The 27,956-nt window shown below is 46.7% G+C and overlaps 1 pseudogene; it reads left to right on the top strand.

Annotated features, from left to right (window-relative positions):
- Nucleotides 1–27,956, top strand: part of LOC138365878 (beta-1,4-galactosyltransferase 4-like) — a 113,167-nt pseudogene that overhangs the window by 49,379 nt on the left and 35,832 nt on the right.

Genomic DNA, 27,956 nt, shown 5'->3' with positions numbered 1-27,956 from the left:
CCAGGCCACCCCATACCCATTCCAACCCCAGGCCACCCCATACCCATTCACACCCCAGGCCACCCCATACCCAGACCCATTCCAACCCCAGGCCACCCCATACCCATACCCAGACCCATTCCAACCCCAGGCCACCCCATACCCATTCCAACCCCAGGCGACCCCATACCCACCCCAACCTCAATCCACACCCCAACCTGAGGTCACCCACACCATACCTCAACCCCAACCTCCATTCACACCCCAACCCCAGGCCACCCACACCATACCTCAACCCCAACCCCAGGCCGCCACAGCCTTAGACAGGCAGATGCGCACGGAGACGCCGGGCACTCAATTGTCGCCATACGTAGAGGCGTTAAGTAAAGGCGAGGGAGCCAAGCCGAGGAACTGTGGCGCGGGTTCATCAGGCGGGAAGCAGCCCACAGCTGCAAGTTCGAGCCACCCTGCGCGGGGTACCGACAGAGATCCGCGGAGGTGTTACTCCTGCTGGAAGCGTGGGCATATACAGAGGGATTGCGAAGTCACTCCTACGAAAGCATGAAAGCAGGCTCCTAGTGAAGGTAGGCCTACTTTTGAGGTGAAAGTGGAAGGTGTGAGATTAACAGCTTTTGTTGATACAGGAAGCCAGGCAACGGTAATTAAAAAGTCAGCCTTCAGCAATTTTAAGTATGCACGTCTTCAACGTTGCGCAAAGACATTAACAGCAGTCAATTGGGAAAAGATTGAGATCGTAGGTCAAGGTACAGTTAATTTTGAGATTGATGGGGAATTGCAGCCTCACACATGTACGATCGTAGAGAACCTTGATTTTCCTGGTCACATCTTAATGGGAACTGATTTTCTGTCGCGATTTGATTATTCCTTGTCTGCTCAAAAAGGGGCTAGGAACTGCAGGTTGCAGTTGGGACAGACTTCCTACCCAGTGGAGATGTGATCGACCATCCCCCAGTTGTAGCTTCAATTAAGAGGAAGCTGAAATATAATGCGCACTATCCAAAATTGATTTTTAAGTCTCTTCCAGAGACAGTTAAGAGGTCATGCGCATTGCATGCATTGACCAAACAGAGTTGCCCACCACAATCTGTTAAATTTATTAAAGTAGCCGTGGGACGTCACATACAACCAGGTACCACCCTTCAGGTGGCTGGGAGATGTGATAGTTTATTAATTCCTCATCACTTAGTTGTAGTGCTCGATAAAGGTGCACTCATTCCAGTTGTCAATCTTTCACATAAGACTTTTCGCTTCAGGGCAGGTGATAGGGTATCTCAGGGAACCATGGTGGAGGACACAGAAATCTTTCACCATGAGTCAGCTGAGACGCCAGCCGTCACTGCACAATGTAGTGCACTGAATATGTTGAACACTAAAACACCATCCAAAGTACAATACGAGACGAGAAATGTTGCACAGAATGTAGAGGAAGTGGAAAAATTAATTTCAGCACTTGATTTGCAACATGTTGCACAGGCGGATAGGAAGGCACTGAGAGGAGTTTTACGAAAATTCCCGAAATTGTTTGCGACAGAGGATGACCAGATTGGTCTCCTTGATAAGATCGAGCACACCATTCCAACTGGTGACCATTTGCCTGTGTACACAAGACAGTGGAGGTTGCCGGAACAGGCAAAGAACATTATCAGGGAGGAGTGCCAGAAAATGTTGAGACAGGGCGTGATAGAGCCTAGTACGTCACCTTGGCTCTCTCCTGTTGTGCTAGTTCGGAAACCGGACGGTAGTTATCGTTTCTGTGTTGACTACCGGAAGGTGAACGAACTAACTAAGGGTGATGTGTATCCGTTGCCCCGAATACAGGAGATAATAGATCAATTTGGTGCTGCTAAGTATTTCTCAACTCTTGACGCAAAATCGGCGTATTGGGCGATTCCGGTGGCAGAACAGGATAGGGAAAAAACAGCATTCTCGGATGGTAGGCACACTTATCAATTCCGTAGGATGCCGTTTGGTTTAAAGACAGCGCCTTCGTCGTTTCAGAGGGCCATCAACTTTATCCTTAGTCCGGTACTGGGTAGGCATTCTTTAGCGTACCTGGATCATGTTGTGATATATTCCAGGACGTTTGAGGAACACCTACAGGACTTGACTGAGACTTTGAAGTTGTTAGATCAGGCAGGTTTCAGGCTGAATGTTCAGAAGTGCACCCTGGCGGCTAAGAAATTCAAATTTCTGGGGTTCCAGGTGTGCCCAGACGGTATCCGACCTGACCCAGATTCTTGCCGCGCCATTGCTGACATGCCTACTCCAAGGACAGCAAAGGACGTGCGTAGGTTTTTGGGGGCGGCCGGATATTTTCGTCGTCATATTGAAAGTTCCGCTGGTATTTCTGCACCCCTGACTGATCTGACAAAGAAAAATGCGAAGTTTGTGTGGAAATCTGAACATGACGAGGCCTATCGCAAACTGAAAGACCAACTAATCACGACACCGGTATTGGCTATTCCTGATTTTGAGAAAGAGTGGGAAGTGCACACTGACGCCAGCGGTATTGCTATTGGCGGGTGCTTAATTCAGCGAGACGCAGATAATTTACCCCATCCAGTAGCCTATTTCAGTAGGAAGGTCAAAGGACCTGAAGTTCGTTATTCAGCTACAGATCGGGAGGCACTGGCAGTAGTAGAATCAGTTAGGTATTTCGAGCCTTACCTATTTCAGCGGCATTTTGTAATCTACACAGACCATCGAGCATTGACACACATATTTAAAAAGCGAACGAAATGCCCACGAATGTCACGCTGGTCTCACGAACTTTCGGCTCACTCATTCCAGATCTTGTACAAGCCTGGTCCAGCACATGTTGTGCCAGACACGCTAAGTAGAAATATAGCGGCAGTTCAGATTAATGAAAATATTGAAACCATTCCATCGGATAAAATGAGAGAATACCAGATGAACGAGCCGAGATGGAAAGAGATTATTGAGTATTTAGAGGGGAGGAAAATACCCGAAAAAGAAAAAGAATTTACCTATTCATGATTTTGAAATGAAACAGGGCGTCCTGTATTATGTTAATAGCCAGAATGATAGGGCAGTATTTCAGCTAGTTATTCCGGACGTGTTGCAGTCATCAGCGTTAAAGCTTGCGCATGCTTCAAAAATTGCAGGGCATCCGGGGATCTTTAAAACGCACTTAAAAGCAAAGTCTCTATTTTATTTTCTAGGATTACTTTCTGAGGTAATCAATTTCGTGAAGTCGTGCCCTCGTTGCCAGAGGAGGAAAGGCACCCTTAAGGTACAAGCCCCACTTCAGGAATTTCCTGAAATTCGTGAACCGTTAGATCGTGTGGGGGGCCGATCTGATTGATTTACACCACAGTCATTCAGGTAACAGATATGTGTTGGTGCTAGTTGACCATCTGTCTAGATACACTACACTAGTTGCATTACCTCAGAAGGATTCTCGTACGGTTGCAGATGCGTTCTTGCGTAGGTTCGTTACTGTATTCGGACCTCCTAAAGTTTTAGTCTCTGACCGGGGTCAAGAATTAAATGGGAATATATTTAGAGAAGTTTGTAAGATTTTAGAGACAACTTCGGCTTTTACAACGGCCTACCACCCACAAGCAAACGGAATGACGGAACGGACTAATCGTTCAGTCAAGGATATGCTTGCAATCCTTGCTGAACATGATGCAAACACCTGGGATGAACACCTACCCTATGTTCAGTTCGCCTTGAATACTGCCATCCACCAATCAATTAACACCCAACCACTTCATTTGTTTACTGGTAATTCATGCAATTTCCCCTCAGGTCTGCTTAACAGACATAATGTTGCATACGGGGAGGACTATCCTTCAGAGGTCCTTGGAAAAATGAGAAATGCATGGAATATTGCAGCTGAAGCGTCCAAGAAGGCACGGACTCGGTATGCTCATTTTTATGACAAGAAAGTGCGCCCTCTTGAGTTGACGGAAGGAAGCCTCGTATTGAGAGTGAATGAGGCTGCGCCCGCCAATCAGAGCAAGAAACTAGCTCCGAGGTGGCGAGGACCATATAGAGTAATTAAAAGGGCGGGCCGGTTAATCTTGTTATAAAAGGAGTGTTCGAGGACCAGGTGGAAAGGACAATTCATGTAAATAAATTGGAACATTATCATGCTAGAGAGGAATTAGAACTGCCTTCAGCGGGTCTAGTTCCTGACTCAGCAGTGCTGACTCATGGCTTCACCGACGAGTCAGAAGATGAGGATGATCCTCTGTCATTGCTCATTAGTAGTCAGGTGCAGTCTCGCCACCCTATGGTGACGAGATATCGCGCTATACAGTAAAGTAACTTCCTTGGTTTGTATAATTTAGTATTCATTAGATTTTCCTGTAAAGGCAATGAGGTGTACTATGTCTATACTTAACTCAGGTAGCAACTTTTACCGTGCTCTGGGGTTCCACCTCCACCAAACCCAGAGTATATCTATGATTCCGCTGTGTTGTGTCTGTCTGTTCCCAGGTCTGATTGGTACACCGACCCAGTTGTTCCAGCCACACGTGAACCCTTGTCTGTAAAGACCGAGGGGGGAGGCACGTTACACAAAGCCCTCCCCCCACCAGACCCAGTAACCCATACATCAGTTACTTTGGGGATGAGTGACTGTCCAAGAGTCACCCGGCCGACGCCTCACGTCACTAACGAGGTTGTCAGGGCCAGCGAGCTGTCCACATTATAGCAGTCACCGGAGGTGCCATACAACGCCGGGGTAGCTGTCTCGAGATCACCAATACCCACCTGCTGCGTCATCAAGACTGCAGCCATTCCAGCAGTGTTGGAGGAGAGGTCAAGAAATGGAAAGCACGTAGCAGTACTCAAGAATTTCGCCGGAAGATTAATGATTACGTCATCTGAAGTAACAAGAAAGCGGAAATAAGGCGGTCACAGGTGGAAGGCACGGTTTCCCTACAGAGTACCGGGACTCGCCAATAGAAGGTCGCAAAATTGTCTCCTTTGGCCTAAAGTCGGCGGTACGAGGGTATACACAGTTGGTGTTTACGGCCTAGTAACCTGGTGACATCAAGAAACGCCGAAGATGACGTGAGCAATGATGGAAGACGAGATTCACCTGTTCTGCAAACAAGCAACCCGCCTCTACGACCTTCTGACACCACTCCTGCTAAGAGACACCGTTGGTACATCCAGTCCTGCTCTGCTGTGGTCATCTGCGCCGTCAAGTTTAACATCAAGACTGCCGTGTGAACTGTGATTGATATGAAGGCGTGGGGACTGTCGAGAGCAAGATTAATGGCCGAAGTAACAGTATTCTACAGCTGTCACTTGGCACTCAGCTCTACTACACTCTGTCGTCATTCAAGAGTACCGGATGGGAGTACAAGAGGACCAGGTATTGATGTCTACACATGGGGAGAAGCAAGATCGACACCGTCATCGTCAGCGACTACATTCAGCATCCAGCAGCATCGATTTTTTTTCTCGATTACTCAATATGAACAATTGATACAAACAACAAAGTTGGCTCTGAACATCTGTGTAAAGAACATCTGGACACTTTTGTTTAAATGTTGAAAAACAGAGTTAGAATCACAATACTTTTTAAATGTTGAAAAACAGATTTAAAATAATTCTGGTATAATATATGAATTTTACTCTATAAATTGGCCAGTAATCAAAATCGAAGCCCCTGTGTAATTGTCTCAGCCCAGAACAAACGGTTATGGAAAATTATGTTGTGCTATTTTTGCAGAATGTTTGAACACAGGAGAGGCGGACCAATATAAACATTGACACTTCTAGTGAGTGAGAACACTTGGCTGTACAGTCAGCTGAAACCTGTGATATAGTATAGGGATTTTTTTTTTATTTTTAGATACATGTAATAAACGTTAGGTGTGTTCCTTAGCATGTCAAGGTTGACATTGATGGGGAGTGGGTAGTACACGGATGTGAACCTGATAGTTCCGTAGTACGCTCCCGGATGACTGAAAGTTCAGTCTGAAGATATAACTTTAATGTTTATGTTTGAGCACGGTGTGGCCGGCTCTAGAGGACACATGGACTTGGCTAGTGAAGAGCCAAGAGAGTTTAATAGCTAGTCTTTGATGGTAGAGTAGGGACATGTTATTTAGCTATGTCAGTAAGGATAGGATGTATGTTTCTTGATGTTAGAGGATTGCTGTCAGTTGACAGCTGAGAAACTTATGAAATGTGAACATATTTATTATGATGTTGGACCAGACCTCGATCCAGACCTCGATCATTGCTCGGTGTTGCTGGTCTGGTGGTGGCAGCGTAGAGGCGACTCTAGGGTTTTGCTCAAAGCCTAGGTCACGTCATACTGGGTGTAGAATCCTAAGTCGGTCAATCGTCTTAGGACCACGTGGCGTGGAGTTGGCTTTGGTAAAAGTTTTGGAGTCCCTTGGTAGAGAATAAAAAGTAAGAATACGGGTAGAGGGAAAAGAAGGAAAGATAAGTAGAGAGGAACCCAACCCGTGTTACACGGGTTCGATCCCGGGCGCCGGCGATAAACAATGGGCAGAGTTTCTTTCACCCTATGCCCCGTTTACCTAGCAGTAAAATAGGAACCTGGGTGTTAGTCAGCTGTCACGGGCTGCTTCCCGGGGGTGGAAGCCTGGTCGAGGACCGGGCCGCGGGGACACTAAAAAGCCCCGAAATCATCTCAAGATAACCTCAAGATCAAGATAACCTCTGACTAGTGCTCTTGCCTCTTAGTTTAATTGGAAGAGGATCTCTCCAAATGTCATATGTGTTTGAGGTTAACTAAAAAAATCTAAATTATTTGAACAATGAACATTTCCATTTTGTTTATATAGATTTACATTCACGATAACCTTGTTACTGTGATATTTGGGTCAAAGTTTTCAATGAAGGTTTGCTTTATTAACATTATCTTGGTGGCGGATGTAGATGCCCAATGTTCACTAGTGTGTCACATTCTTCAACTATTTTTTTTACCATTGTAGTCGATGTGGATTTTGCATTTAATGCAGCTGCTCTTGTTGGTTGAATGTTGAGTTTGATGCGCAGGGCTTCAGATGCTTCACAGTCCAGTAAGTAATGTAATAGTGGTGCCTCTGCTTCTGTTGCAAAGATAAGACACTCTCTAACTATTGGGTTTATTACCTCCCAGCAGCACTTGTAACCAAGTCTGAGTCTGTGTATGGCTACTGCAATGTCTTTGGATATTTTTTTGCCAGGCATGAAAGAGGAGAACCCAGTGGCTTGTTCATTACACATCGCAGTGGATCTTCCTTCCGCTAATTTGGCTCTGTGGCGACTTTTGATAGTTGGGAGTATTTTCTTCTTGATTTTCTCCTTAATCTGTGAGAAACTTGGAGGTATTTGAACCTGTACAACAGGTAGAGCAGTGGCAGTTTTTGCTAGTGAGTCTGCCTTTTCATTACCAACTATGCCAATGTGATTTGGTATCCAATTTAGGGTGATTGACAGCTGTTTCGGTATCGACACCGTTGTTGGAGTGGGGAGTGGTATTTTCAATGGCATTTATGGACCTGCACTCCAACTCCCAGGTATTAGGTGCGATGTAGTCAACGTCATCTGTTGGTGGTGGTGTGGCGCCGGTGAAAGACTCCTGTTTCATACCTCAGTTAGATGGTGAGGTCGATGATGATGACCTCTGGTGGGTTGCGTACCGATATCAATGCCATCTAGGTTGTGAAAGCAATTACAATTTCAATTCCCCTGGGAGTTATTCCCCTGGGAGCTATTCAATACCTGGGAGTTTAGTCAGGTGTCACGGGCTGCTTCCTGGGGGTGGAGGCCTGGTCGAGGACCGGGCCGCGGGGACACTAAAGCCCCGAAATCATCTCTAGATAACGTCAAGATACATACCCTTTCTTTAACCACCCAATATACTGACTGTCTAATTAATGACGTTTTATGTTCACAGTGGTGACGTAAGGAGGCGATTGCGATGAGGAGGACAGTTCACCTTGGGCAGTCCAGAACTCTTGACTTGGTCCTGTGAGAGGACAAAGTGACCACCGTCGGTAGTAGCAGTGTGTTAGTTGCTGGATTTATGTAGTGTTGTATGGACAGACGTACCTGGGAATTGGCTAAGAAGAGTTACGAGATGACGGTAGTGCATCTGTTGAGAAGTGCTGCTAGTGTATTGCTAGAGACTTCTGCCAGGGTGTTAGCTAACCCTGTACATGATTATTTAAGACCCTGTCAGCTTGTGGCTGAAGCCCTTTGCCAGTATATTCTTGAGAGCAGATGTGGGGTACTAGGGCATTGTGATGATACGATGCGTAGACTGGCCCATGTCGAAGGTGTATTCGCCAGTGATTGCCATTGAGTGTAGACAATGTATATGTGAAGATAGTGGACTCACCAGGGCTTGATGAACACTACGGATCTACTGAGTGTCCTGAGTGAAAGCGACAGTGTAAATGTGCAGTTATAATTAGAGATATATATTGGTGAAGGTGATAATGTATTGGTGAAGGTGAAATTGCATGTTGTTTATTCCCCCTTTATTCCTTGCACTGTTACTTGCTACCACCAATTCTTGAAAACTTACTATCGACTTTGGGTAGGATCAAGGAGAAGTTATGAGAAACGTTAACAGAAAGAACCCTGTTACTGGCCCCAAGCTGGCTGTAAAAAGACAGTGTGCTTCTTTTCCTAGATGTAGGATTTATGTGATAAGTTGTATATTATCTCTGTGCTGGATGAATAACAATGCATGAAACGAAAATTTAGAAATGGTATGAATGATGGCATCCTGTAAATTATTCTTAATTTCTTAATTTATAGCCTCTGTCAGGGAATATAATTCTGTTTGCAATGTTGAGTACCTACTGTTCATGCTCCAGTAAGTTTCATGGTTCTTAGTGTAACCTGCTGCCCCAGCAGAATCTTTTTTTTATCAACTGATCAATGTGTGAAGATGTGAGTGGTTGTCGGTCATGAGATGGTTTCCATTTGTTGTTCTATGACTGCTTTGAGCCTCTGCGAGTCACAAGCTGATTTTCTAACTGGTAATCCTTCAGTGATTACCTTTAAACTCGGTTCTTCCCATGGAGGAGTTTGCCGAAAATGTTGATATAGGCGATCTTCTCCTTTTTCTCTAATAGTCAGTTTCAAGTCCACTTTCTCAATCTTTCGCTTCAATCTTGACCAGATTTTCCGCCCAAGTACTTGTTCTATATTGAAGGTTTCTATGCAGTAATTTGTTTATGCAATCTTTGATTGGCAGTCTGGCGGTGGTTCCACCACGTTTTACTGTTTTGGTGGCTATTTTTTGTTTAATTTTGTTTTCTAAGGCTGGCAAGATGGTTTCCATTCTTAGATTCTCTCGCCATGAGAGAATAGGTGCTCGCAGTATTGTTTTGAAGGCATCGTTTTGAGACACTCCAGTTTCTCCCATTGGTTATCACTAAGGGATGCAAGAGCAGGAGCAGCATAGTCAATGAATGACCTAACTGCTTGAACGTAGTACATTTTGAGTACTGGTAGAGATGCACCATCTCTAAAACTTGTCAGGGAATGCTAAGCTGAGTTTCTGGTTTTGTAACGTTGCAGAAGATATTAAATTCAAGGATATTTTCCTTGAATTGCAGCTCTGATGCCTTGAGTTCTCATTTTAACGGCCATTGGCACTGTGGAGAAATGCCCGACAGACCACTGGAACATCATCTAACACAGTGCACAGTTACAAACCCATTAAGATTTCAACTTAGATTCAACAGAGCAGAGGAAGTTGTTAAACGCATATGGCAAAATCTTACTGAAGCGACCATACGAATCATAACTACTCATACTCCGCCCAAGTAAAACAGAAACAAGCAACACTTAGTGGGCGAGCCAGGGGCTTAGGGCCCGCGCAGGAATATCCGTGAAAAAAATGGTCATTGCTTTGCATTTATGTTGTTTATGCGTTCTGAGCATAACCTAAAGAACTGCTATGCATTCCACTTCCCTGCTGATGATATCTAGGCATTTTTGTGCACGATTCATAGCGCCTTTGCCATTGATGATGACCACAAAGTCGTCTGCATAGTTAAGCAGTTTGGCTTTTGGTAACTTGAGCTTCATGAATTGTTCCATGAGACAGTTGAAGAGGAAGGGGCTTAGTATTCCTCCCTGAGGAGTCCCATTTTCCAGCCTCTTTGAGGAGGATGTTTTTCCTTGGAATTTGACTTTAGCTTCTCTGTTGATTATACTTTGGCAAATGCAAGAGCGTGTCCCTTGATTTTCTTATCCACAAGGCAGCACATTTTAGCTGGAGCATTGGCTAGCTCTAAGGCTTTTTCAAAGTCCAGAAAAATAAGGATTCCTGGTTTGTCATAGATTTGATCCAGGTGGGAGGTAAGGCATTCTGTGGGTTTTCTGTCAGTAAAATCATTTTGGTGCAGTGGTTTGGCTTTCCATTCAAATCAATTAAGAGCCATTCTTTCTGCAGCTTTGGCCTGTTCATCCTAAAGGTTTCCAATATGTCTTTTGTTGGCTTCGGTTCTTGGTGAATCAAGTAATTTATTATGAGCATTTAAGTCACCCGATATGATAGTTGGTTTGGTGACTGTTATTTCAGAGATTGCAGAGAGATCCATATCGTGTTCTCATTGGCTCCTGTATACATTGAAGATGTCTAGGATTGAATTCCTCATAGTGAGATTAACTCGAATAATTTCGACGTCCTCACCACAGTTAGGCAGGTCTGTGATTGCTGTGGCACTGATATGATTTCTTACTAGTATTGAAGTGCCTCTGGTGCCACCTTGTCCAATTGGAGAGTGGAAACCTTGATATCATGTGATATTGATACTTCTTTCAGTCCTTGTAAATGTTTCTTGAAGTAAAACAATATCAATGTTGTCCTTGAGAAGCACTGCTCTGAGTGTTTGTGTTTTGTTTTGAATCCTTTGATATTCCAATGTATATTCATGAGTGTTGTTATTGGCCATTATTATGTTATAGTAGAGTCCACCAAGGACTCAAAACCATTGACTCGTTTGTAGTTTATTATGTGCTGATTTTCCCGACTGCTTGTGTCGTCTTGGTTAGAGTGGAGACTGCCACTGGGGGCTGAAACCATTCAGCTTCGTCACCTTCTTCGACTTCATCGAGCATTATAGGTAGGGCTTGTAAACGTGTGGAAAAAACAAGTTCAATAGATTGTTTTTGGTCCTCTGTTAACATTTCCTTCTTTAAGTGAGGGTTGGTCTGTTCCAGTGCTTGGAATGCTTTGTCAAGCATCTTGCTGAAGGTCTCTGTCAGGGAGGCAATAATCATTGGAACAGTAGACACTTGATATATCTTTGGCTCCTTTTCTTTTTTCTAGGTAGGTGAGGAGAATCTGGGTTGGGTCGTGGTGTCTTTGCTACATTCAGGTACTGGGGCATTAGAATATCAAGGGGGTCGTCATTTGTGCTTGGGATGTCTTGGAGGCAATAGCAGGTGTACTCATTTTGCTCCCCTGATCTGTTCGGTTGTTGTTGCCTTGTGGAGTATTGCTTTGGTTTCTCCAGTTATTCGAGGTCAGAGACAGGAGTTTTAGATTCAGCTACTCGTAACAAAAGTTCCAAGCAGCACAGCTATGGTGAGCTCGTAGTAGACTTAACTGGCACAGGAGCGGGGCTGTGAGAGAGAGACAGGAGTTGTTGTTGTTTAAGATTCGATTGATTGATTGATGAAGATTAAGCCACCCAAAAGGTGGCACGGGCATGAATAGCCCGTAAGTGGTGGCCCTTTTAAGCCATTACCAGTATCAAGAGCTGATACTGGAGATCTGTGGAGGTGCGAATGCACCCTGCATGACGGGAGATGTCTCCCTTATGAATGTGTTAAGATGAAGATGAAGCAACCCAAAAGGTGGCACGGGCATAAATAGCCCGTAAGTGGTGGCCATTTTAAGCCATTATCAGTATCAAGAGCTGATACTGAAGATCTGTGGAGGTGCGAATGCACCCTGCATGACGGGAGATGTCTCCCTGGTGGATGTGTTAAGATGAAGATGAAGCCACCCAAAAGGTGGCACGGGCATGAATAGCTCGTAAGTGGTGGCCCTTTTGAGCCATCACCAGTATCAATAGATGATACTGGAGATCTGTGGAGGTGCGACTGCACCCAGCGTGTGAGTTCTGTGGAGGTGCGACTGCACCCTGCGTGACGGGAGATGTCTCCCGGTGATGAGACGATGTTTAAGATTCGCTACTCAGAACAATAAGTTACAGTAGCTCGGGCTATGGTGAGCCCGTAAGTGGAGGCTCTTTGGAGCCATTATCTGTATCAGTGGCTGATACTAGAGATCTGACGATGGATGGGGGTTTTCATGATGGTTTTCAGCCTGGAGGGCTGGCTATACCAGTTATGGAGCTGGTGGGGTTAGTGTAGACCTCTAGGTTTTCCGTTTTTTCTTTGCCTGCGACTTTGGCTGAGCAGTGCTGTCGTTAGAGTTTGGTGACGTGGCCTCCATGAGTAAGTCTTGAACCGTGTAGGTGTCGTGAGACAGGAGAGAACATGTCGAATTTATACTGCTGGGAAGTCAGATGCATACAATTAGGTGACGAATAAGGTGTAAAGGTAAGAGGCATGAGGAAATAACCTATACATAATAATATTAGTCACGTGTAGTGAGCATGGCGTTTTGAGCCGTGACGTCATCGTTGGCATCTTCACGTTCCGGTCTCGCTCTCACTCTTATGGTGGGTAGAGTTAATTGTTCCGCTATTGGAGTATTTATGGTGTGTTGTTCTACTTTTATTTGAAGGCTTCAAGAATCTGAAATCTTTCAATGGATTTTGTCTAATATGCAAATGTTTTTATTCTGAATTTCTCTTGTTAGGGTGATGTCACGAGCCTCGTGAGCTTGGTCGACGTCGAAGTCACTCCTAATTGTTAAGTAAGTAAATGGGCATCTGTCAGTCTCAGGAGACTATGGAGTTGCGCTCTGGTTGTCGGTCTGGAGTGGCCTCTCCAGGGCGCAAATCCAGGGTAGGTTGATACGGTGGAGAAGCTGTTACCCATGCAGCAGGTCTCTCCTCTCCACGGCGCCGAAATCCTCCAATGGAAAGACAAACGCCAATACAGTTGGATCCTGTGCCGTCGCAGGAACTGTCAGAACGAGCTTGAATAACGAGGTTGACTGTAATGCATGTAATTTCTGTAGCTGCTAATTGTTAGAAGCTCCAGAAATCACATGTGTTAGTCAAAACCAAAGAGAACCCAGGTTAGGTTAGGTTATAATAGATTTGGCTCCTATTCATGTTCTCCCCCTTTCTACTGTGGGTGAGCAGGGAAACGGGCCTTACCCTTATATCCTGTAAAGAGGCTCCCATTTTCCAGGATATCAGAGGGGGGATCCGAAGGGAAATGTTGCCAAGCTGTGTGCTCCTTAAAGGGGGCCCTCCATCCATTGCCAAAGTTTGGTTATCTCCTCCCTGAACATTCTTGATGCTGTAGGAATACACGTTGAAGGGAGCACCATCCTGGAGAGGGGAACCTGCTGTCGTCCGGTCCTCAGAAGGTCGCGCTTCTGTAGTGTAGAAAGTTTGTGTGCCTCTTCCGGTAGAATCCTCTCTGTTCGGGAAAAACGACCAAATTATATAAAAATCCTTCTGGAGTTCGCTGTTAACACTCGTTATCCGTTTTATTCGGATAACTAACGAATAGGCGAGAGATGTTTTTAAGGATGCTGGATGACAGGAAGTATGCAAGAGATAAGAATGCAGGTTAGAATCTTTTTAAACCATTTTAGTTTAGAGTCTCTTTCTCATTCAAGTTATACACAAGTGTCGAGGAAGGGTAGATCCTTGGGGGATAGATACGACTGTAAAACCCCAATCTGGGCGGAAACCATTAGCCCATGTGTGAAAAATATTGACCTCTATCTCACACACACTCCAATCGCTGTTCCATTAATCTGTCGGTAAGCTATTGTCAGAACACAGGAGCGTGTCCTTTAGGTTACAGTCTAAGACATGGCGCAAGCACCGTCCCACTAGCACCCTCCCAGGGGAAACGTCTTACTCCGGCGTCTGGTAGGTCGTCTGCAATTTCTCCTTTTGTGTTCCTCAAAGAAAGCTGTTACTTAACGGATTGCTGCCACTTGAGGGGTGCTTGGGTACAAGGCCGAGACATCTAGAGAGAAAAGGTTGGCTCCTTCCTGATATGGTTGGTTAAAGTCAGCAATTTTACGAAGAAAATATGTAGGGTCGTACAGTCTCTCAAACAATAGTTTCAGTAGTGGAGAGAGGATCGCTGTGAGGGTTATATCTACCGGCCTCGTTGGAGCCCTCCAACCATTCAGATCCGGCCGTCCTACCAAGACCCTCTCGAGGGATGATAGTCTTTATGAACTCTCGCTAAGAAATATTGAGGAGGAAACATAGTAATGTGGATCATGAAGCTATCTCTTGATGCCGCTGAGAATATTCCTCCTCTTTTCCTGGTTTCAACTGGAACTGGACCGTCCACACAGTTGTTGTGCAGGAGGATAATAACACTGTTGCTTCCGTTTGCCGCAGGTTGGAGCGTCACCTCTGGGTTTGCCGCAGGTTGGAGGGTCGCCTCTGGGTTTGCCGCAGGTTGGAGCGTCACCTCTGGGTTTGCCGCAGGTTGGAGGGTCGCCTCTAGGTTTGCCGCAGGTTGGAGCGTCACCTCTGGGTTTGCCGCAGGTTGGAGGGTCGCCTCTGGGTTTGCCGCAGGTTGGAGCGTCACCTCTGGGTTTGCTGCAGGTTGGAGCGTCACCTCTGGGTTTGCCGCAGGTTGCAGGGTCACCTCTAGGTTTGCCGCAGGTTGGAGCGTCACCTCTGGGTTTGCCGCAGGTTGGAGGGTCGCCTCTGGGTTTGCCGCAGGTTGGAGCGTCACCTCTGGGTTTGCCGCAGGTTGGAGGGTCGCCTCTGGGTTTGCCGCAGGTTGGAGGGTCACCTCTAGGTTTGCCGCAGGTTGGAGCGTCACCTCTGGGTTTGCCGCAGGTTGGAGGGTCGCCTCTGGGTTTGCCGCAGGTTGGAGCGTCACCTCTGGGTTTGCCGCAGGTTGGAGGGTCACCTCTAGGTTTGCCGCAGGTTGGAGCGTCACCTCTGGGTTTGCCGCAGGTTGGAGCGTCACCTCTGGGTTTGCCGCAGGTTGGAGCGTCACCTCTGGGTTTGCCGCAGGTTGGAGCGTCACCTTTGGGTTTGCCGCAGGTTGGAGGGTCGCCTCTGGGTTTGCCGCAGGTTGGTCACCTCTAGGTTTGCCGCAGGTTGGAGGGTCGCCTCTGGGTTTGCCGCAGGTTGGAGCGTCACCTCTGGCTTTGCCGCAGGTTGGAGGGTCGCCTCTGGGTTTGCCGCAGGTTGGAGCGTCACCTCTGGGTTTGCTGCAGGTTGGAGCGTCACCTCTGGGTTTGCCGCAGGTTGCAGGGTCACCTCTAGGTTTGCCGCAGGTTGGAGCGTCACCTCTGGGTTTGCCGCAGGTTGGAGCGTCACCTCTGGGTTTTCCGCAGGTTGGAGGGTCACCTCTGGGTTTGCCGCAGGTTGGAGCATCACTTCTGGGTTTGCCGCAGGTTGGAGCGTCACCTCTAGGTTTGCCGCAGGTTGGTCACCTCTAGGTTTGCCGCAGGCTGGAGGGTCACTTTTGGGTTTGCCGCAGGTTGGAGGGTCACCTCTGGGTTTGCCGCAGGTTGGAGCGTCACCTCTGGGTTTGCCGCAGGTTGGTCACCTCTAGGTTTGCCGCAGGTTTGTCACCTCTGGGTTTGCCGCAGGTTGGAACGTCACCTCTGGGTTTGTGTACAGTTGAGGTTCGGAGGTCTGTCGCCTCCATTCCTGTTCCAAGACTGGTCTCTTCTTGTGCTGTTGTTTTAATTGTGGCAGAAATGTCCATTCCACCAATTTCCACGTCCTTCCAGTCGACTGTTAGCCTGAGTCCTGTAGTTCCTTGTGTCTCTACTGAAATCCTGTCTGCATGTCTTTCCTTCTACAGTGTGGTAGAAGGGCGGCCTCTGGTTGACATGTTGCCTGTTGTACTGTATTTTTTCTTTGACTTCTAGGAGGAACCCATTGTTCTGTCTGCATGTTCCCTGGTTCTTATCAAGCAACGAGCCCCAGATGTGCATGAATGATATTGTATTATTCATACAATACTTTTCGTGACGTTAGTTTATTTCAGAGGTGGCCAAACCACGGCTCGGGAGCCACATGCGACCATTTGACCTTTAATATGCCGTTCGTGAGCAATTCTAGTGAATTCAAATATTCTAGAAATGTCGTCCTGAATCCAGAGCAAGAAACGTATGGCTATATAAACAGCTGGGATACTTAGGGAAGGGAGAATAGAATAAGTGCGGGCCTAGCTTGTACACTTCATATTAAATCTAATTTTTAGTGTATTTGAAAACTTTGTGAAGGAAAATATCTTACAAATTGTAAAATACGAAAATATGAAGAGGAACTCAAATTTTCAGCCATAGTCGGAGGAAGAGTTTGTTCTGTAATGAGGTTTGTGAAGGGGAAGCATCGTGCTGTCCTTACAAACCAACACCTGACGAAGCTAATTCGCTCTGACAACATATCAGCCAGATTTGGAACGACTTATATGCAAGATGAAGACATAAAAGACCAATACTAGCACTAAACAGCGTCTTAAATTGCTTGATATGTGTAGCATTGTATTTTTGTCAAAAAAATATAATTTTAATAATTAAATTTTTACTTGCAAAATTAATCATAAAATATTTCAATTTTTTGCTCTACTTTTTTGTTAAATATTTGTCTCTCTGATTGCTGAAACTAACACAAATTAAGTTTAAAAACTGCCTGCATGAATATATATATTATAGCATTCAATGTGCAGATTTTTAAATTTAAATACAATTCTTGTAAAAAAAAACTGAATATAACAATAAAAACGTAAGTGTAAATTTTGTTGATGTCTGTGGCTCTCAAACATCTGAGCTTTATCATTTGTGGCTCAAAGAGTGAGCAAGTTGGACCACTCTTGGTTTATACAAGGCGTTCACTACATCACTCACACCTGACTGTCGACTCCGGCCACATGACTGGGACCACTCCATAATAACTAATTATATCTGGTACTACTTTATTACAAGTAGCTTCTTTTACCCAACTGCTTCTAGCTTTTACCACGGTAAGTATCGTGTCCAGGTTCTGAGAGGCGGGTGATAGGCCTGATGTTGCTGCCTGACAATATGTTGATCAGTCCATCCACTGACTACACCCCATGGTCCCTGGAAGACATACACTAACTCTTTTTCTTGTATTCCTAGACTAAATCCTTCCCATATTTCTACTTTTAAATCCCAGAACAATCAAATTCCTCTCTGTTCCTTTTGTTTTGTTGTAGTAATGAGCAGCTGTCCTGCTTACACGTTCCCACTAATGTTCTCATAGTTTTCGTTCAAGTTCTCATCCTGTAAAACAGGGAAATGGTCTGTCATATTAACCGCTGCCTTCCTGATTATTAGCTGGCAGTCCTTTGCCATGGTTCTAGCTCCTCATTTATCGTCTACTCTCCGGGTATCCTGCTGGAGAGTAGACGTTCTATGTCTTAGCACGCTATTAGATGTTTTAAGCTCTCTAAGCCTGGTAACTTCTGGCCTAAAGTTCCAGTCTTGAGTTAAGGGCATGATGTGTGCAACTGCTGTTGACTCGCCAGTTGCTATTTATCCAGGTTGTCATACATATGTTTGAAATCATTAGAATCGACCAGAGTTCCGGAATTTAATAAACAAGTGCAGGAGTCATTAGTTTACGTGCTATTTTATATTCATATTCACATAATTTTGTTTTCATATTTTCTAATGTCTGTTAGTTTATTGATTTTATTTCCCTAACTACTACTCTCATTTTCCTGTCAATGTATTTGTTCTACACAGACAAACCAACATGTTACAAGTAATGGTAATGTTCCCGTATTACGTTGACAATACATTTATGTATCACATCTCTGCTCTAACAGGGGCGGCACCCTTCAATCGCGCCAGTTTACTGAACGTGGGCTTCAAGGAGGCCCGCAAGGAGGGTCCGTGGGTCTGCTACGCCTTTCACGACGTTGATCTGCTGCCTGAAAATGACTTCCACCTCTATCACTGTTCACCTCAGCCAAGACACCTGGCTGTTGCTCTCTCAACATTCAATTATAGGTGAGAAAAGACACCAGCATTTGATGCTCGTGTCTTCTTGTGCTAATAGTCAAATGTTGACTGTTCGCATCAAATGTTAGACATGTGCAAATAGTCATATTTGTGTATTTATCTGGTAATATCAGAGGAAACATTATTAACTCAATAATGTATAACTTTTGGAAGGGAAGAATAAGACTCCACAGACGACTGTTAAATAATTTGAAGTCAAAACTGATGGGGATAATATTTAGTTCTCATTTCAAAGTTTTGCTGTTGCCACCACAACGGCAAAGTTTTGTTGTTGCCACCACAACGGCAAAGTTTTGTTGTTGCCACCACAACGGCAAAGTTTTGTTGTTGCCACCACAACGGCAATGTTTTGTTGTTGCCACCACAACGGCAAAGTTTTGTTGTTGCCACCACAACGGCAAAGTTTTGTTGTTGCCACCACAACGGCAAGTTTTGTGGTTGCCACCACAACGGCAAAGTTTTCGAACGGAAACAAGTAGAGTGCTGAGTACTTTGAGTGACTGTTTCAAGGTTACCGCTAATAGTGACGGAAGTGTGAGTATTATGAGATCATATGTGTAAAGGAGAACTAAAATAGCAAGTTCCTAAGAACTGATGCCATAGAAGTATCTACAGAAGAATGTAATGTAACTATGTTTTGTAGGCTTAAGACTCAACCCTGGCATGTCTGTTCAAATAATTAGGACAGTTTTTGTGTAAGTTGAATAAATGAAGCGTTTTGGTGAAAAAGGAGCAGTACTAGATTTGAGACACATGCTATAAACAAAAGTTAATTAGACTTTCGTAGAGCAGTGTAATTACAAAGGAAAATGTTTATTAACATTTTACAACAGTATCCAGTGTTGAGGCAGTCTTTCATGTGTTGTAGTGTTATCTTCAAGGACATATTAAATGTAATTTTGATATTGATAAAAGATTTGTTCCAGAAAACAGGTAAAGAATATTTATATACGAATAAAATGTGAGTAAATAAGAGCATAAATAGAGTAAATAAGAGTACATGCCATAAGAGTGAAGGTTTAGTGTGGGCTGCAAGGGAAGGATTACAATTGAAAGGTAAGCAAGAGTGCAAATGTCTTCAAGTAACATAAAAATAAACAGAACTAATAATATTGAAAGATCTGTCGTAGAATAAAAGGTAGATCTGGCGAAAGAAGAGAAACTTGGAGACCTCATCAATTGAGGAAGAAAGTATAGGAAAATAATCAATAGCAACTCTAGATCTATCAGAGTATGATAGAAATTATTACATGGAGAAAATGTATAAAGATTTGTTATCACTAAGCACGATGGTTCAGTATAACTTTTCATAATACTTTTATAATAAATAATTTTATAATACCATATATTTTTATAATAATGTGGCTGAGGAGTTCATAACTAACCCACAAATCTGAAAATCAAGAAACTACGACAATTTGGGTTGTACAGGACGAAAGTCATTCTCCGACTTGAAAATGATCCAGGATGGACAGAAACGTTGAAGTTTTATAATTTTCACCACCTCTCCATCTGGCCCGTTGGCGCCGTGAGGGGGCTTGGTGGACGGCTGCCGGAGTGTGATGCTCCGTGGGACAGTCCTCTGTCCTTTTGTGGCCTTGCGCTCCTGCTGCTCTCTTCTTTAATTGTGCCGGATCGCTTTTCCTTTTCCTTATGTTTCGTTTTTCTCCCCCTCTTCTACTATCTGCTTGTCGATTCCTGCCGACCTTTTGCTTGTTTTGGTTATTCCTTTGGACTTCTTCTATTTTGACGCCCGGGTGCTTGAGGAGGCATACTCTTGCACCCGTAGAACTGTACTACCCAACATCTTGACTGAGGGGAACCTTTTATTGTCAATACCCTTTTCGTCGCTGAACCCGATCTCGACAGACTGACGGTTCTTAAGGTGGCATTTGTGAAACGTATACTCGCGACGCACCCCTAGGGGGCCCCGGCATGATCGGCGATAGCTTCCTGTTAGGTGTCCTGCCTCTAATTGTGGCTCCATGGTGGGTATGGGGGTACATTCGTGGATGAATTTGTCTCTCTTTATCTGTATGTCGTTGAATGTGTCTGTTGTACCCTCTCAGGCTCGTGGGGTGGGCGACCAAGCCCCCGAGTCGGCCTGAATTGGAAGACCGGGCTCTGTAGCCCCTGCTGCGTTGGGCCCCGACCTTGCTCCTTTTTTGACCCTCCTGACTTCTTGCCCCAGCTCCCCTCCCTCCTCTGTGGTTGGGTCGAGCCTCAAGCCCCCAGTGGTGACCACTTCATCCCCTGGTGCGGCTAAGTCTCTCGTAGTGACTTCTGCGACTTTTAACCCCTCTCTCTCTGGGGGTTCTCAACGCTGTTCGCGCCACGGCCGCACTCGCTCGATTCCTTCCCGTACTGATGCGTATCAGGCCTTGTTTGGTCCCGTTTCATGAGCCAAATACTTTGATCTCCTCCCTCTTGATTCTGCGCCTCCTGACGATTTCTCCCTCCATCGCCATCTGGTTGATTCCGTGCATGCCTCCATTACTTTCAACCCCACTCGTCTCGGTACACGTGTCGTTGCTGCTCCTTCTCAGGATGCAGCTTCCTGCTTGGCTGCCTTATCCTGCCTTGGCGAGATCCCTGTTCGGGTCTCAAAAACGCTCGGTTGAATGCCAGTGTTGGCACTATTCTCCTCCCGCCCCATGTTGCGACCGGTGTTCGGAATCTGCAGGACTGCCACAATGATATTCGGCATATCCTTGATGCCCAGGGCCAATCTGTCCTCCAGGTAGACTCGTTTACTCGTCCCCCTCGTGGTCGTCGCCGTTAACCCCTTCGGTTTGTGAAGATTGCCTTTGATGGTAGGACCCTTCCATCCTCTGTCATTCTTGCTGGTGCCAGGTGCTCTGTCCAGGAGTACATTCCTTTTCCTAGGCTTTTCAACACGTGCTGGAGGTTTGGGCATGGTGCCCTCCGCTGCTCTGGGACTGTCTCTCTCTGTCTTTTGTGTGGGGGTGAAGGTCACTCGAAGTCGGAGTGCACTTCTCCCCAGGCTCGCTGCCTCAACTGCAGTGAGGCCCACCCTACCTTCTCCCGTGCCTGTGTCCATTACAAGCGTGAGGCAGCCGTCCTCAACTTAAAGCACCGGGAGCGTTTATCTTTTCCTGAGGCAAGGCGCCACGTTCGCTGGCTCCCGTCTTATGCTAACGTCTCTTATGCTCGCGTGTTGCGCTCTTCCTCTCCTCGTCCTTCCCACCTTCCTCAGGCCCACAACCGTTTCTGGGCCTTGGACCCTGATACGCCCACTGCCCCCTCCTCTGTTCCTTTGAGTTCTGTCCCGTAGGGTCCCCTCCTGGTCCTCTGTCTGGGGTTCCCTTTCTTTCTGTCCGGTCTGTTATGTCTCCTGTGTCATCTTCCCCGTCTCCCTCCGATCCTCCTTCCCATCCTTCTCTTCCGTCTCTTGTCTCTCCCCGCTGCCTGTCAGTGCGGGCTGATGTCCATCGCTCTCCTACCGGCCGTCGTGTGTGCTCTCGTTCAGCTTCTCCTGTTGAGACACTGGAATCCGTTGCCCAGTACGTAGTTGCTGGGACACCTGTCTCTTTAAGTCAGAAGCGTAAGCCTGGCTCCTCTCATTCCTCCTCCCCGGCGGGTAAGCAGGCTTCGCTTTCTTCCTCGGCCCCTTATTCTGACTCTATCGCCCTTTCCCCTTCCATTTCGGTGGTTGCGCCCCCTGTTCCTACTTTGGAGGTTTCTTTGGCCCCCGCTTCCCTCTCGGTTGCTGCCCTTGCTGAGGTGCGCTCCCCTCTTTCTACTCCCCCTCTTCCTGCTGGTGTCCTTGACTGCTCCGCTCGGTTGCCTCCTCCTCTTCCTCCTCCTCCTCCGGACCCCGCCTGTCCACCTCTGGTCTGTTCTCCCGCTTCCTTCCCTCCGTCTTTGCTCAGTTTACCCATGCCCCCTAACCCTGACTTTGCTGAACCTGATCCCGACTTTGATCTTCTTTAACGTGCTATGTTGCTCTTTCACCTTTGTTTCTTCCTTGTTCTCTGTTGTTGTCCTTTCTCTTCTCGTCAATGTCTATTCTTCAATGGAACGTTCGGGGTTATTACGCCAATTTCCTCGAACTCCAACTTCTGATTTCGCGGTTTTCGCTCCTTTGTGTCTGTCTCAAGGAGCCGATGCTTGGTGCTCGTCCTGGTCGCTTTCGTGGCTATTCCTTTCTCTCCCCCCCCCCTCCAGCTGTTGCTGGGTCTCCTAACTCTTCTGCTCTCTTGATTCGCTCTGATGTTCCCTTTGTCTCCTTACTTTTTCCTTCGCCTCTCCATTGTTCTGTTGCTCGTATCTTTGATGGGAAATGGTGCACTGTTTGTTCCATTAATCTCCCCCCGAGTGTCCCGCTTTCTCTTGCTGATCTGAAACACTTACTGGACTTCTTACCGGAGCCTGTGCTCCTGCTGGGTGATTTCAATTGTCGTCATTCCCTTTGAGGTGATGTTCTGACGAACACCCGGGGTCGCCTTCTTTAGCCGTTTATCCTCTCTTCTTCCCTGTCTCTTCTGAATTCTGGTGAGCCCACACATTTGGACTCTCGGACTCGCACCCTTTCCTGTCTTGATCTTTCTCTTTGCTCGTCTTCTCTTTACTTAGATTTCACGTGGCAGGTTCTTGTTGACCTTCATGGTAGTGACCATTTCCCCATCCTTGTTTCCTTTTTCTCTTTTCGCCCTCCCCTCTCCTTCCCTAGGTGGCAGTTTGCGAAAGCGGACTGGAACCTCTTTACCCCCAGTGCAGCTCTCTCTGACCTCTCCCTCGCTCTCTCCTTTTTCATGACACTGTCTTCGACGCTGCCCTCCGCTCTATTCCTCGCTCTTCCTCTCGGGGTCCACGGAATTGCGTTCCCTGGTGGAATGCAGACTGTGCTCGGGCTGTCCGCTGTAAGAGTGCAGCCTGGAAGAGACACCGCCGTCGGCAGACGACCAATTCTTTTCTTTTCTTTCGGAAGGCGAGTGTGGTGGCCCGTAAGGCCATCCGTACAGCTAAACGTGAATGTTGGGCATCTTATGTCTCCACCATTACGTCCGAAACTCCTCTGTCTCTCCTCTCCTCTGAAACAGATCTGGAAGCGTATCCGCAAGATAGCGGGTAAGTTCGTTCCCGATGTTTCACCGGTCTTTCACCTACATGGTACTCTTGTGGCAGACCCGTTGCAGGTCGCTACCGAACTGGGTTTCCACTTTTCTTCTGTAGGGCTGGTCTTCATCTTCCCCAATCTTTCCTTCTTCGTAAACCTGTACTTGAGTCTCGTCCTTTCGGTTTCTGCACTCGTTTCTGCACTCATCTTCGACTTCCCTATAACGACCCCTTCTCTCTCTCTCTGAACTTCGTTCTGCCCTGGCCCTCTGCGGATCTACGGCGGCGGGCTCCGATGGTATTCATTATGAGATGCTTCGCCATCTCCCTCCGTGCACGTCTCAGTTTTACCGAGTCTGTATAATCGGATCTGGGAGTCGTCGTCAGTCCCTGAGGACTGGCGCAATGCCGTTGTCCTCCATGTTCGCAAATCAGGGTCTCTGGGAACATCCCCTAAGTACTTTCGCCCTATTGCTCTTACAAGTTGTCTGCAAACTCTTTGAACGTATGGTTAACGTTCGTCTGATGTGGTTCCTGGAACACCATCACCTCCTCTCCCCTTCTCAATTTGGTTTTGCAAGTGCTGCAGCACGACAGATGTCCTGGTGAACTTGGAGGTCTATATTCGTACTGCTTTTGCTGCGAAGACCTCCGTTGTTGCCGTCCTTTTTGTCCTGGAAAAGGCTTACACCACCACCTGGCACTTTCATATTCTATCCCAGCTTCATTCTTTTGGCCTTCGTGGTCATCTCTTTCTCTACAGCTTACTCTCGTCGTTCCTTTCGGGTGCAGCTTGGTACCGCTCTCTCTGCCTCTTTTCAGCAATACGAAGGTGTGCCCCAGGGTAGTGTTCTGAGCACTACTCTTTTTCTGGTTGCCCTCAATGGTCTTCTTTCCTCTCTTCCTTCAGGCGTCTTCTCCGCTCTCTATGTCGATGATCTTACCCTTTGCTGTCAGGGTGATTAAGACACTCGTTTGTCTTGGTCTCCCCATATCTCTTACCTCCGTGTTGAATGCTCTAAGGCCCTTACCCTCCTACGGGTATTGTCCCATGCTTCTTGGGGAGTGGATAGGCGCACTTTCCTTGCTTTACATTCCTCTCTCATCCTGTCTAAGCTCGATTATGGTTGCCCTGCTTACTCGTCTGCTTCTCCTTCTACTCTTCGCCGTCTTGATGCTTTGCACCATACTGGGTTGCGCCTCAGTTCTGGTGCCTTTCGTTCGACTCCTGTCCTCGGCTTGTATGTTGACACTGGCTTCCTGTTTCTCCAGAAACGCCGTGATCGCTACTGTCTTCGCTATCTTGCGCGGCCCTTGCAACATCCCTCCTCTCGCCTCTGTCGTGCTTTAACTTTTACCCCTCCTGTGGTTCCTGTTCCTCTTCACAACCTCCCTCTTTCTGTCCGGTTATCTCGCTTACAGGATTCTCTTTCCGTTCGTATTTCTAATATTTCTCCTCGTGTTGTTCCTTCTTTGCCCTCGTGGAGGGTTCCCCTTCCACAGTTTTGTACATCCTTGACTTGCATCACTAAAGCTTTTACCTTTCCTTTACCCCTTTAGGGGAGCCGGTCGGCCGAGCGGACAGCACGCTGGACTTGTGATCCTGTGGTCCTGGGTTCGATGCCAGGCGCCGGCGAGAAACAATGGGCAGAGTTTCTTTCACCCCTATGCCCCTGTTACCTAGCAGTAAAATAGGTACCTGGGTGGTTAGTCAGCTGTCACGGGCTGCTTCCTGGGGTGGAGGCCTGGTCGAGGACTAGGCCGCAGGGACACTAAAAAGCCCCGAAATCATCTCAAGATAACCTCAAGATAACCTCCTACGGTTTTAAAACGCCTTTCCTTGAGCACTTTGCTTCTCACTCCCGCTCCGTTTCTGTCTTCACCGATGGGTCTAAGTCTGCGGACGGTGTTGGCTACTCTTGTTTTTTCCTGATCGCGCTTATGTGTCGCTTACCTCCAGAGACTAGCATCTTCACAGTGGAGCTTTATGCTATTCTCTATGCTCTTCATCTCCTGCTTTCTCGTGATCAGCCTTCCTTTGTAGTTGTTGTTGACTCTCGTAGTACCCTCATAACTCTCGGGTTCTTTAATCCGTTCATCCAGTAGTTGTCAAGATCCAACATTGACTGATTCTTGTTCACAGTAAATTTAAGTTGGTTGAGTTTTGTTGGGTTCCCAGCCATATTGGTGTCTCTATAAATGAGCGTGCGGATGCTGCCGTCAAGGAAGCTGTCCGCTCTTGTCCCATCTCTCGTAAAGGCGTTCCATATTCCGAATTTTATCCGGTTATCCATTCCTCCATCCTTACCCGTTGGCAGGCTTGTTGGTCGTCTGTTACTGGTAACAAACTACGTACTCTTAAATGTTGTGTTTCCTCGTGGCCGTCCTCCTACCACCGTAACTGGCGAGGTTGCATATTGCCATACTCACTTAACTCATGGTCACTTGATGGAGCGCCGCCCTGCTCCTTATTGTCCTAGTTGCATTGTGTTTTCTTTCGGTCGTGCATATCCTTCTTGAATGTCCTGACTTCCAGGACGAGAGTGTGTCTTGCTTTCCGACCGCCCCTCGCGGTCACGTGTCCCTCAATAGAATTCTTGGTGACTCGGATACTTTTGATATCGTTCGCCTTATGCGTTTTTGTTCTCGTATTGGCATCCATGTGATATTTAGCGCCCTCTAATTATTCCGCACATTTGATGGTGCTACATAGCCTTCCCGGTTTGGTGCCTTCTTTTGACAATTACTTACTTTATCTTTATAATTTTTCAGATGTGGGGGTTGATTATACATAACTTATATTCTCTCCCACAAAACCAAATTTGCCACAGCAATAACTATTCTCCAGGTTTCCCTCCAACACATAACTGCACTAAATGAAACGACGCTCTCACTCCCAAGTGGACACCACAGTGCCCCGACGCTCTCACTCCCCAAGTGGACACCACAGTGCCCCGACGCTCTCACTCCCCAAGTGGACACCACAGTGCCCCGACGCTCTCACTCCCCAAGTGGACACCACAGTGCCCCTACGCTCTCACTCCCCAAGTGGGCATCTCAGTGCCCCGACGCTCTCACTCCCCAAGTGGGCATCTCAGTGCCCCAAAATGTCAGCTCACTCTATTTCTCCCACAGGAATCCCTACCATAGCTATTTCGGAGGTGGTTGTCTCATGATGTAGAGCCACATATTAAAGGTGAATGGCTGGAGCAACATGTACTGGGGATGGGGAGGCGAGGACGATGATATGTGGAATAGGGTTACGTCTTCAGATATGACGGTGTGGGAGATACCCGAACCCTTACGTCAGATACAAGATGATTCAACACAGACCTGCAGCTCCCAATCAAGAGAGGTAAGAGAGAGGCCGTTGTTCAGGTGGCTCCAAATATCAGTGAGTGCCATTTTCTGTCCTAATGTGGTCGATTGTAGTTATTTATATGTAGTTAGGGTTTAGGGTGAGAGCTTTTCTCGTTAGTGTTTGCTGGTAGTTTGATTGTATTCACGTATTGTTAAGGGGAGGTGGTTTGGTGGTATATTTTCTTGTTAGAGACGGGGCGGTAATTTGGTTATTATTGGTAAGGGCTGTTCGGATTGGGAATTGTAGTGAGAATGGCGGTAGTTTGAGTTTGAGTTTGAGCCATGTTTTGTGAGAGAGGGATAGTCTATTGGTTCCATTCGTGACTTCTTAATGAGGAAATATAAATTGGGTGTTGTCTTATTTTATCCAAAAGGGGGAGGTAGTTTGGTTAGTTTTTGTCTTTGTAGTAAGGTGTTAGGGTTAGGATGAGCTGGTCTTGTTAGTGATGAGTGGTAGTTCGGTTGCAGTTTAGTCTTGGTAGTAAGGGGTGGTGGTTTATTTAATGTTCACTCCTGTTAACGACAGGTGGTGGTGTGTGTGTGTGGCGTCTTGTTATCTTAGTGAGGGGTGGTGATGGTCTGGGTGTGGCCTTGTTATCTTAGTGAGGAGTGGTGGTCTGGGTGTGGTCTTGTTATCTTAGTGAGGGGTGGTGGTCTGGGTGTTGGTCTTGTTATCTTAGTGAGGGGTGGTGATGGTCTGGGGGTGGTCTTGTTATCCTAGTGAGTGGTGGTGATGGTCTGGGTGTGGCCTTGTTATCCTAGTGAGGGGTGGTGATGGTCTGGGTGTGGTCTTGTTATCTTAGTGAAGGGTGGTGGTGGTCTGTGTGTGGTCTTGTTATCTTAGTGAGGGGTGGGTTGATCTGGGGGTGGTCTTGTTATCCTAGTGAGGGGTGGTGATGGTCTGGGTGTGGTCTTGTTATCCTAGTGAAGGGTGGTGATGGTCTGGGTGTGGTCTTGTTATCTTAGTGAGGGGTGGTGGTCTGGGTGTGGTCTTGTTATCTTAGTGAGGGGTGGTGATGGTCTGGGTGTGGTCTTGTTATCCTAGTGAGGGGTGGTGGTGGTCTGGGTGTGGCCTTGTTATCTTAGTGAGGGGTGGTGATGGTCTGGGTGTGGTCTTGTTATCCTAGTGAGGGGTGGTGATGGTCTGGGTGTGGTCTTGTTATCTTAGTGAGGGGTGGTGGTCTGGGTGTGGTCTTGTTATCCTAGTGAGGGGTGGTGATGGTCTGGGTGTGGTATTGTTATCTTAGTGAGGGGTGATGGTCTGGGTGTGGTCTTGTTATCCTAGTGAGGGTGGTGATGGTCTGGGTGTGGCCTTGTTATCTTAGTGAGGGGTGGTGATGGTCTGGGTGTGGTCTTGTTATCTTAGTGAGGGGTGATGGTTTGGGTGTGGTCTTGTTATCTTAGTGAGGGGTGGTGG

This window comes from Procambarus clarkii, chromosome 2 (genome assembly GCF_040958095.1).
Source record: "Procambarus clarkii isolate CNS0578487 chromosome 2, FALCON_Pclarkii_2.0, whole genome shotgun sequence".
NCBI lineage: Eukaryota > Metazoa > Arthropoda > Malacostraca > Decapoda > Cambaridae > Procambarus > Procambarus clarkii.
The sequence above is the reverse complement of the archived record's forward strand: the minus strand, read 5'-3'. Positions and strand labels throughout refer to the sequence as shown.